General features: G+C 39.2%; 1 pseudogene; it reads left to right on the top strand.

The window, feature by feature from the left end:
* Nucleotides 1-3,258: 3,258 nt before the first annotated feature.
* Nucleotides 3,259-4,926, top strand: LOC138175193 (elongation factor 1-alpha 1 pseudogene; annotated as a pseudogene).
* The last annotated feature ends 7,403 nt before the right edge of the window (nucleotides 4,927-12,329 follow it).

Here is a 12,329-nt window from a genome sequence, read left to right as displayed (position 1 = left end):
AGAGAGAGAAAGGAAGAGAGAGAGAGAGAGAGAGAGAGAGAGAGAAACTTGTAAAAATACATATATAAACAAGTGCAGATTAAGAGCGTATAAATTTTGTACCTAAGCACTAAGACATAGGAAGGAAATAAGCATTTGTCAAATGTGCTAGATAGTGTGCTAAGCACTTTACAAATATTATGTCATTTAATCCTCAGAGCCCTGAGAAATAGATATTACCATTATCCACATTTTACATTTCAGGAAACTGAGGCAAACAGTTTTAAAGTGTCTTGCCCCCAGTCACACAACTAGTATCTGAGTCAAGTTTTGAACTCTCGCCTTACTGAGTACAGGCACAACACTCTATATACTGCACTGCATAGCCTATATAATGAAGGGGTAAACATATTGAAGTATGGGACGTTAAACAGCCAAGTTTCCCCCCTAAAAAAATGCAGATTCTTAAAAAGGATTTAAGGCTTTGGGAAAAGAATATGTTTTCTCTACCAAAACTAAAAGCAATTATTTTTCCCTGCATAAAAATATAAATCACAATAGAAGTTATGAATCAAGAACTTAAAATAAATGAGTAAAATTACAAGTCTTCACTTCCAGTACAGAAGAGGCTGATGATTCGGAATAATGTAAAGCTTTATAAATGGGGTAAGATGACCCATAGGTATTTGAAGCTTTCTAATTTTCCATTCCAAAATTAGATATATGACCTCTCTTCATCACCAAATCATACTCTCTGAAACAGGAAAATACATTTGCAAAGTACTTTTTATTTCAGACTTGCAGACTCTGTATTTCAAACACAGTAATCACACATCTCTTAGGCATGGGGGTTACCAGTCAAGCCTAACTCCATGTTCTTGGGGCTCCTTTATTTAAAACCAGGGTGTTAGTTGCTGTCCTCCCTTTTATCTATGCTTACAGTGATATAAAATCTACAACACCTACTGTACTCTACCAATATTGCTTTCATAGTAACCAAGAGAGAATTGGAAGGAATTCAAACTTTTGATCTTCAGCCTGGGTGAAGAGCTCTAAGAAGAGATTTGCTTTTTAGAGGACACAGATGAAAAGTGTCATCCAGCACATGGTAGCACTACAGAGAGTAGAGGAAGGCACTATTGAGCAGATTGAAACCATTCTTGGGAATGGAGACCAGGGAAAAAATAAACAAAAATCAAGACCTCTTAGGTGGAAAAATAACATGCCAACGATCAAAGACAATTTTCTACCTCTTACTGAATAGGTTCAAAACATAGGTAACCAAACTCCCAGAATAATATAGCTACGTGGCTAACCAGGGAGGTAGCAAGGTGATATAATCCAAAGAATGTGGGACTTAAAGTGAGAAAGATCTGAATTTAAACCCTATCTCATAAACTTAATAACTAAGCATAAATATAATAATAATTCATTTATATAATTATTTTATTATATGATTAATATTATATTGTCCATTTTAATAACAATTTAATGATTATTCTATTATATATGCATAATTTAATGAAATTAGATAAAATAATTAATATTAATTGTATATATAAATAAATGTGACTCAAGGAAAATCACTTAACCTCTTTCAGTTTCCTCAGCGGAAAATTGAGGACAGCATATATAATTTGTTGCTGAGCCATGTCCAATTCTTCATGACCTCATTTATAGTTTTCTTGGCAAAGATACAGGAAGGGTTTGCCATTTCCTTCTCCTGATCATTTTACAGATGAGGAAACTTAGGCAACAGGCTTAAGCTATGAAATATTTGAAGTTAGATTTGAACTCAGGTCTTCCTGACTCTAGGCCCTGTTCTTTCTGATGTGCTGCCTAGCTGCCCCAACATATGTAAAGGGCTTTGCACACTTGAAAGTGCTTCAAAATGATAACTCTAACTATTATGAGCTGAGGGTGCTATGAACCACATGATTATTCTCTCTTGAATGCAAAATCCTAATTAGGATGACCAAACATTAATTCGGTACTTACTGTATGTATGACAATGGAAGTGAAAACTATGTTGAATATCTATAAATACTTATTGCTACCCTTTGCATTTGGACATGGAAAGTCTTTCAGGAAATAGGGAAATCCCAAGTGTTTGTACACTGTTTGGCAGAGGCATAACTAACCAAACTTAGGTATGGGCCAATTTAATTGTAGTAAGGAGAAGAGAGATGGTGTGATCAGTCTAATGGTCTAGGTGTGACTTGGAAGCACAGGACAGTCTCTTCTGTTCAGCTGTGCTGTAGGGATTTGTTTCACCCTGTCTTTCCAGAGGACCATGAAGCAAGGGTCTGAACACAGAGATCACCAAGGGGAAGAAGTATGGGAGTGCCATCCTCCTTTGGAATCACATCCTCCTCTTTCAGTAATGTGGAGCAGAGTCCCCTTCTCCCTAAGTGTTATAGGAATGTACATTTTTAAGATCTTCCCCCCTAGTTTAAGTGCACTTGGAGCCTGTGGTAGGAGGAAGTTGGAGCCTTGTTTTTCAGGAACTCCCATACCTTGATGCTTTGTGATTGGGCAGTGGGTCAAGAGGCTTGTTAGATTCTCTGAGCCAGGAGAAGGCTCTATAATGGGAGTCTTGGCTTTGGGGATCACTTTGAGAAGTGTTGTGTGATTTGACCAGATGAGACTCTGGACAGCCGTTGAGCGCCCTCTGGCTTTGAAAACCCAGATGTTGATGCTTCCCTTTCTGGTAACTGTGATTTGGTATGGATGTAATGGTTGGACAGTTTGGAAGCCTGTCTGCTTGATCTGTTTCTCTGTCTTGTAACTTCTGTCTATATACTCTGAAATTCAGGGTGCTGACCCTTTTTCCCCTGAACTAGGTAAATGATATATGTTTGATTGATTAAAGTAAGCTTGTTGACCCATTTTGAGTTGCTTTCCTTTAAAAAAAGCAGATCTAAGAACCTGTGTTGGCAACCACCCTGGGGATGCTGGGGTGCTTGCTGCTACACCAAGCTAATTAAGACTCCACCACTTTATTCGTTTTTATACATAAAATGAAGATATGTGACCCAAAATAAACCAAACATCAGGAAAAATTCTCCTTCTTAGCCTCCTTCCTTTCTTTGTTAATTTTTTCTCTCCCTTCTTAAAGTTGTGTTGTGTTTTTTTGCTTTTTCAAATACAATGTTGTTTCTGTTCAAATCATGCCTCACATGTTTACTTTATAACACCCTGAGAAAATTACATAGCTTCTCTTACTCTATTTCCTTATCTGTAAAATTAAAATATTAATATTCCCTTCTTCACGCTTTTTCACAATGGATTTGCTGCCAGAACACAGGTGTTGTAAAAACCATCGCTAAACCTCCACAAAAATGGGCAAGGAAAAGACTCACATTAACATTGTCGTCATTGGACACGTAGATTTGGGCAAGTCCACCACCACGGGCCACCTTATCTACAAATGTGGTGGAATTGATAAAAGAACCATTGAGAAGTTCGCGAAGGAGGCTGCTGAGATGGGAAAGGGCTCCTTCAAATATGCCTGGGCCTTGGATAAACTGAAGGCTGAACGTGAGCATGGTATTACTATTGATATCTCCCTGTGGAAATTTGAGACCAGCAAGTACTATGTGACCATTATTGATGCTCCAGGACACAGAGACTTTATCAAGAATATGATTACAGGCACATCTCAGGCTGACTGTGCTGTCCTGATTGTTGCTGCTGGTGTTGGTGAATTTGAAGCTGGTATCTCAAAGAATGGGTAGACTGGTGAGCATGCCCTTCTGGCATACACACTAGGTGTAAAACAACTGATTGTTGGTGTAAACAAAATGGATTACACTGAGTCCCCCTACAGCCAGAAGAGATATGAGGAAATCGTCAAAGAAGTCAGTACCTATATTAAGAAGATTGGCTACAACGCTGACACAGTAGCTTTTGTGCCAATTTCATGTTGGAGTGGTGACAACATGCTGGAGCCAAGCTCTAATATGCCTTGGTTCAAGGGATGGAAAGTCACTCATAAGGATGGCAATGCTAATGGAACTACCCTGCTTGAAGCTTTGGATTGCATTCTTCCACCAACTCATCCAAATGACAAGTCCCTTCATCTACCCCTCCAAGATGTCTACAAGATTGGTGGTATTGGTACTATACCCATTGGCCGAGGGGAAACTGGTGTTCTAAAACCAGGCATGGTGGTCACCTTTGCCCCAGTCAGTGTTACAACTGGAGTAAAGTCTGTTGAAATGCACCATGAAGCTTTGAGTGAGGCTCTGCCAGGTGATAACGTTGGATTCAACGTGAAGAACATGTCTGTCAAAGATGTATGCCATGGTAATGTGGCTGGCGATAGCAAGAATGACCCACCTATGGAAGCAGCTGGTTTCACTGCACAGGTTATTATCCTGAACCATCCAGGCCAAATCAGTGCTGGCTATGCACCTGTTCTGGATTGTCATACTGCACACATTGCTTGCAAGTTTGCTGAACTGAAGGAAAAGATCGATCATTGTTCTGGTAAGAAGCTGGAAGATGGCCCTAAATTCCTGAAATCTGGTGATGCCGCCATCGTTCCAGGTGGATTGGAACCAACATGGTTCCAGGCAAGCCCATGTGTGTGGAGAGCTTCTCTGATTATCCTCCTCTGGGTCATTTTGCTGTCCGTGATATGAGGCAGATTGTTGCAGTTGGTGTTATCAAGGCAGTTGACAAGAAAGCTGCTAGAGCTGGCAAGGTCACAAAATCTGCCCAGAAAGCTCAGAAGGCTAAATGAATACTCTGTACAGCACCTGCCACCCCAGTCTTAATCAGTGGTGGAAGAACGGTCTCAGAACTCTTTGTCTCAATTGGCCATTTAAGTTTAATAGTAAAAGACTGGTTAATGATTACAATGCATCATAAAAGCTTCAGGAGGAAAGGAATGTTTTGTGGACCATTTGTTTTGTGGCAGTTTTAAGGTATTAGTTTTTAAAATCAGTAATTTTTAAATGGAAACAACTTGACCAAAAATCTGTCACAGAATTTTAAGACCATTAAAACAGTTAATGTGGAAAAAAATATTCCCCTTCTTCACAACACTGTTGTGAGAATCCAGTAAGGAACAATGATTATGAGTTTAGCTTGAACCTAACATACTACATCTATTCAACATTGTTCAGGTCTTCTGTTGACCCTTTTAATGGAGCCACAATTGATGGAAAAGGGAAAATAGAAACTGTAATTTGGAGTTTCTGGGCATATAATTTGTGGTCAATCATATTTCCATAAATTGTTAAAATATAGAAGAGCTTCAAATTGTAAGAATGCCCTTCTTATATACTACATGTTTTTAATTAACCACTTTTTAAAATTTTTCAGATTCCTGAAAATATGATGCAAGGAAGTGGAAGGTCTACTATTGTTTTTCCCCATCATTCAGAGGGAAACATTGAAACATACCCAAGTTGGGATTGTTCTGCTTACAAGTTCTGCCTGTGAAATAGTAAAAGCACAACTTTTTCCAAATGTTACTTGTAGTCCTCAAGTCAAAACAGACGCCACCAACTTTCTGCTATTGCTTCTCTTCCTTGGCTGGTGAGGATTCAAAGTGGTGTGACCACAGAAAGAACATGAGATCAAGATAGCAGACATCCATATTTCCCTTTACACAATGAGATTGCTTTTTTTCTAGGGCATTTATTGAGGCATTAATGAAGACATCTATTATCCGGAAGGACTCATCTAATTGAATACCTAATATCAGTGGGAATGATTGTGGGAGAATGCCTTCTTATGAAAAATATTTCCATAATAGTCATGTTGTGAAAAAAAGAGAGACCAAAAAAATTTTTTAATAAAGAAAGCTAAAAAAAAGTATGCCTCAGTCTGTGTTCAGACACCATCAATTCTCTGTCTGGAGATGGATGGCATTTTTTGTCATAAATCCTCCAGAGTTATTGCTGAGAGTAGTTAAGTCATTCATATCTTACGATATTGCTGTTACTTTGTACACAGTATATTTCACTTTGTAAGTCTTTCCAGGTTTTTCTGAGAGCATCCTGTTCATCATTTCTTATATCACAATAGTATTCCATCACAATCACATACCACAATTTGCTCAGTCATTCCCCAGTTGATGGGCTTCCCCTCAATTCCCAATTCTTTGCTGCCAGAAAAGAGCTACTATAAATATTTTTATACATATGGTTAAGTCCTTTTCCTTTTCTATCTCTTTTGGGATACAGACCTATTAGTGGTATTGCTATGTCAAAGGATATGCATGGTTTTATACCCCTGGACATAGTTGGACATAGTTTGGACATAGTTCCAAATTGCTCTATAGAATGGTTGAATCAGTTCACAACTCTGCCACCAATGCATTAATGTCTCGTTTTTCCCACATCCACTCCACCATTTGTTAGGTTCCTTTTATGTACTATTAGCCTTTGTAATAGGTATGAGATAAGAATGGCTTCTGAAGGTGGCAACAGGGCTTCTTTTAAGTCCCCACGGTTTTCCTTCCCTGAAAGAGGAGGCTCCCATCTGTTTGACCATGTGTTTGCATATTAAACCTGTCAGTTAGCACAATGACATGCTGCACATATTGGCAATTCTGGAACAGAAAGTTTTACCAAAGATCAAAGCAGGATTAAAATAAATCAGAGCCCCTCAAAACTATGCATGGTCTATGTCAGTACTTGATGGGCCAGCATCTGGTAGAATACAATCTACAATGTCACTGGAGGGAATGCCTCTCACCCTTTGAAGCAGTTGGTGGTGCAATGGAAAAAGCACTAGAAATGGAGTCAAAGAGAGCGGAGTTCAAATTTAGCTTCAGACTTTTAGTAGTTATGTGACCTTGGACAAGTTACTTAACCTCAGTCTCCTATACCATAAAATGGAGCTAATTGCAGCAACTATGTTGCAGAGTTGTGAAGATTAAATAAGAAAATAGTTGTTAAGGGCTTAGTACAGTGCACAGCTCATAGGTAATATATAAAATACTTTTTTTCTTTCCTTTACCAATAAAAACTTCTAGGGGCGGCCAGGTAGCACAGGTAAGGTAAGAGCACTGGCCCCAGTGTCGGGATGACCTGGGGATCAAATCCGGGCTCAGATACTTAGCACCACACCCAGAAATAACTGGCCGTGTAACCTTGAGCAAGTTACTTAACCCCGGTTGCTTAAAAAAAAATAATAAAATAAATAAAAATAAAAACTTCTAGTACTTGAAGGAGGTACTGATTTATCTTTTGTGTAACTTGTGTAATTTGCTAAATGTGGAAAAGAAACAGATGTTTGCAAGGACGAACCAGAGCAGGAAATGATAAGATAAACAAACAAATACTTCTAACATATCCCTACTATGCAAAAGTATTGAGCATTATTTATATTAATTTATTTTGCAAATAGATGGAATTTTTTTAGAAACTGAAGTACAAGTAATGATGCTTGAACTTGGAGGATGCTTTCATGTTGTCTTGTCTCCCTTCCCCTAAGGTAGGCTTGTAGATGATTTCTTGACCTGCCTCTGTCCTTTGCCCTCCCTCACTCCCTCACTTTTCATAAAGAGAATCTCAGAGATTCACCTGGGCAGCTAGGTGGTGAGTAATGGACCTGAAGTTACAAAAACAAGTTCAAATATATCTGCAGACATTTACCAGATCTTTGACCCTAAGCAAGTCACTAAACCTCTGTCTACCTCAGTTTCCTCAACTGTAAAACAGTTCATAATACCACCTACCTCACAAGGTTCTTTTGAAGATCATATGAGATGAAATGCTCGTAATTCTAATAGTGTTGTAAATCATTAGCTATTATTATTGGGATACAGAATGGACTTTTTGCCCTGCAAAGTCCCTTCTAGTTCTGAGATGTTGTGATTTGATGGGTCATAAGAAGGGCAAGGTGGTGAACATTCCTTTCTCTCTTTAGCACATCCACATTGCCTGAAGACAAGTGCTCAAGGCCACCTTTAACAACTGTGAGGCCTTGCTTCTGTTTTACAGGACTGAAATTCTAAAAGCTACACATTGAAACATTCAATTAGTGAACATCTATCGAGTTTCATTTAAACTGGAACACTCTGATGTAAGTGACCTGCTGTGACAGTTTTATAATATGAATGTTCTAATGGCTCTAAAATGTGGTTATGCAGCTGTTATATGGAATGTGAGAATATACTCACATTAAAATGCATCTCTTGGCCTTCATACAGGACCTAGATACCTAGCATTCCTCAAATGAACCCCAAATAAATTTGTGCTAAGGTTTTATTATGAATCAAGGGGCTAATTTGGACTATAATATTAATGTCCAGTAGGGATCCTGTAGCATCTACCTTCTCTCCTGGCACTGAGCATATTCTGTGGCAGAAAAACTGTGCCATAATCCTAGGATAGCACAATGTTAACAGCACAGCCAACTCACATTCCCTATTCTACCCTATAGTTGTAGTAGGAAAATTCAGCTTAATTCAATTCAACAAGCATTTATCAAATGCCTACTGCATACAGTTGTCTTGCCTGCCTGCACCTGTTTGGGAAAGAGGGAACATTCCTAGCCTCCCTGAGCAGCAGTCCTATCATACTCCAGGCGTCCTTTCCCAGCCCCCTACAATTCCACTGCAGTTGCCTTGCTTCCACCTTGGCAGCCTCCTCTCCCCCAATCCCTTTTTTCCATCTCTATACATAGCCTTGTGCCAACTTCATCTTGATCCCTAGACAAATCAGTACAGCTCTTACACTGTTCTCTTCTTCTGAGTTCATTGGCCCCCTGTCTTTTAGCCAATCTTGCCCTGCCAAAATTCAGTCTTGAATTATATCTATCATCCTCTGCCTTTGCTCCTATTCATGTGCTGCTGAGCAAAGAGGGAGAAAATCATGCTGACTGGGTCCACTACAATTTTATGTTATGAATCTTAACTGGACCCTCACAGTCCCAAGGTATACTTTTACTCACATCCTCCTAATCATCCACACTCATAATCTAACATCATGCTTGTCTCCTTATTCTCGTGAACTCTTCATATCTAATTGTCAAGTCCTGTCTTTTCTACCTTTGTAACATCTCTCAGGTATGCCCTTCTCTTCTCTGACACTGGCACCACCCTCATGCAGGCCCTTATTATCTCATGCCTTGACTGTTGCAAAAGGCTTCTGGTTGGTCTCTCTACCTCAAATTTCCCTTCACTTCATTCCATCGTTCACACAATTATCAAACTGAACTTCCTAAAGCATAGGTCTGACCATGTTTTCCCTCTATTCAATACATTCCAGTGACTCCTTATTGCTTCCACAACCAAATATAAAATCGTTTTGGCGTTCAAAGCCCTTCATAAACTTACCCCCTTCTACCTTTCCAGTTTTCTTATACTTTACTTCCCTCTAACTACTGGAATGTATATTCCAGTGACACTAGTTGCAGTGCTGTTCCTCACACAAGACCCTCCATCTCCCAGCTTCTGTATTTTCACTGGCTTCCCCTCCTGAATGCAATTGTTTCCCTCTTTGCTTCTGCCTTCTGATTTCTCGAGGTTCCTTCGAACATAAACTTAAATTCCACCTTCTGAAAAAGACCTTTCTGGTCTTCCTTAATTATAGTAGATGAAATTACCTTTGATAGATATAAATGGATAGATAGATGATAGACAGACTGACAGATTGATAAACAGACAGACAGACAGATAGATAGATAGATAGATAGATAGATAGATAGATAGATAGATAGATAGATAGATAGATAGATAGATAGATTTTGCAAAAGAATAAGTCTGTGCCTGGGAATTGCTTAGCAGCAAAGCTGGAATTATCTGATGAGCCATGTTGAGCAGAAGACCTTGGATTATAGGTTGTCTGCTATCAAGTTTTTATGATGTTCAATCAGTGTTATGCTTCAGAAGACTTAAAATATAGATCTGGGGTGGCCAGGTAGCACAGAGAGTAAGAGCACCAACCAGCTCCAGTATCGGGATGACCTGGGGATTGAATCCTGGGCTCAGACACTTAGCACTCACCCAGAAACACCTGGCCATGTAACCTTGAGCAAGTTACTTAACCCCGATTCCTTTAAAAGAAATAAAATAAAATAAAATAAAATATAGATCTGTAATACAATGAGCATATTGTAAGGGCTCAGTGTGTGTATACATATGCAATGCATATATACATATATGTACATATATACACGTATGTACACATACACAGTATATATGTATATCTTGTATATACATAGTTGTTTGCACGTTGTTCCCCTCCCACAATAGAATATGAGCCCCTTGAGAACAGGGACTGTTTTTGTCCTTCTTTGTATTCCCAGCACTTAACACAGTGCCTAGCATGTATAGTAAGTGCTGAAATAGTTGTTCACTGATTCATTCAGTATCACCAGCTTCCTGCTATACCCAGACTGAACCCTAACCACCACTCAATTAGAACAAAAGCTCCAAAGGTTCTTAACCAGATAATCTGAACTTATTTTGCACATGTGTATGTTTAATATTTTGACAATTGCATTTCAATATGATTGATTTTGTTTGTGATCATATGTGTTTTATTTTTAGCATTTAAAAATATTATCCTGAGAAAGGGTTTCTAGGCTTATTCCAAGAAGGGGTCCATAGGTCCAGTTCTCCAGACTGGAGGAAGGATCATGACACAAATGAAAGATTTAAAATTTCCTTGTGGATGATTAGCAGAATAAAACTTACATTATTGTTGTAGGGCATAAAAGCATAAAGAAGATCCCCGAGATTAAAATTGGAAGTGTATTTTATTACCGTGGGACTGCTGGAGTCACATACCCAAATCAGACAGTGAATTGGCATGAACAATATGCTGGTTTTTAAAGAGATTACAATAGTCAGGTTATGTAAGCTGAAACTACAATCAGTGATTGGTCAGTGTATATTTGAATTTTCCTGCATCCCAGAAGTTTTTCCTAGGCTGAGGTACAGGGAACCCAGAATGAGATGGAGATGGGGAACACCCAGTAGGGGGTGGGGAATTAGGGGAGAGAAGGGTGGAGTAGTGCTGAAATTCCTGCTTACAGATCAATTAGGGGAATGGAAGGTGGAGCTGTGCTCAACATTGTATTCATGATGATTCCATGTAACATTCTAGATTCAGCTAGACATCAGGTCTATCCAGCAACTAATTCTCCTAATACTACCTAGTACCCCTAAATCCCTTTGGATACATCTATCAGGCTATGAATAAAGAATGAGATTTTGCAGAAGAATAAACCATTCCTGGGACTTTCTTAGCAGTAAAGCTGGAATTACCTGATGAAGCATTTTGGGCACAGGACCTTGGACTATAGGCTAACAGTCTGCTATCAAGCTTTTACAGCATGTAATGGGTGTTATGCTTCAGGAGACTTAAAATCTAAGTCTGCATCATGATGAGTGTGTAGCAAGGGCTCACGGGGCCTAGGTTTGATGTGCTTTCCCTATCTGCCCCCTGTGCAGCTGCTATATTGAAGCCTATCTAAGTGAATAAGGACAGGGATTATAAGCATCCAGCTTTACTAATTAACATAACATTAAGGTTGGGTAGGCACTTATGGAAGGCCTTCCATTGACAAGAATCTGCATATGTAAAGTCATGCCTACACAGGGTTAAAAATTGAAACAGAAACACATATACCTTTTGTTTCCCCAGGTGGACTCTGCAGTCTTTCTCAGAGTAAAAGCAGCTGTGGGGGACTGGCAGTGCCTTTGTTCTCCTGCCTTTTGGGCTATTGTGACTAGTCCTGTTGCCTTCTCCAGAGCACTCATATTTAACATCTCCTTTCCTTTCGTTACCCCTGTAGATGTGAGCTATAAATGTCAGAAGGTCAACAGGGCCTACCACTCACTGCCTGCTGCTTAAAATGGTAAATTCATACCTCAGAAGTAATGTTGGACCCGCTGCTTTCTCCAATATTGGCAGCCAGGATAGAGTCTAAATTGACTGAGTCCTGAAGGGTGTCATAGTACAATAGAAAGAACACTGACTCTAGAGTCAGAATAATAATAGGGTCCAAATCCCCATCACTACCACCACCATATTATTGTGGGACCTTGAATAAGTAGTCACTTATCCTTCCTGGGTTTCATTTTCCTCCTTTGTAAAAGAAGGGGTGGAACTTTAAAAGACTTGAGAACTCTGATCAGGGAAGTGACTAACCAGGATCCCAGAGAACTGATCATGAAATATTTTCCCACCTCTTTACAGAAAGGTGATGGCCTCAAGGTGCAGAATAAGATGTAAATTTTTGAACCCAGACAATGTGGGAATGTGTTTCATTTGTTACAATGATATTTCTTCTTTTTTTTTTTCAAAAGGTGGGGATGGGAGTAGGATAGAGAAAGAAGGAAGGAAGGAAGGAAGGAAGGAAGGAAGGAAGGAAGGAAGGAA

This window comes from Petaurus breviceps, unplaced genomic scaffold, assembly GCF_028583685.1.
Source record: "Petaurus breviceps papuanus isolate PSGF00001 unplaced genomic scaffold, PetGlider_PUasm1.0 76, whole genome shotgun sequence".
In the NCBI taxonomy this organism is placed as follows: domain Eukaryota; kingdom Metazoa; phylum Chordata; class Mammalia; order Diprotodontia; family Petauridae; genus Petaurus; species Petaurus breviceps.
Note: the sequence above shows the minus strand (reverse complement) of the source record. Positions and strands in the feature narration are given on the sequence as shown.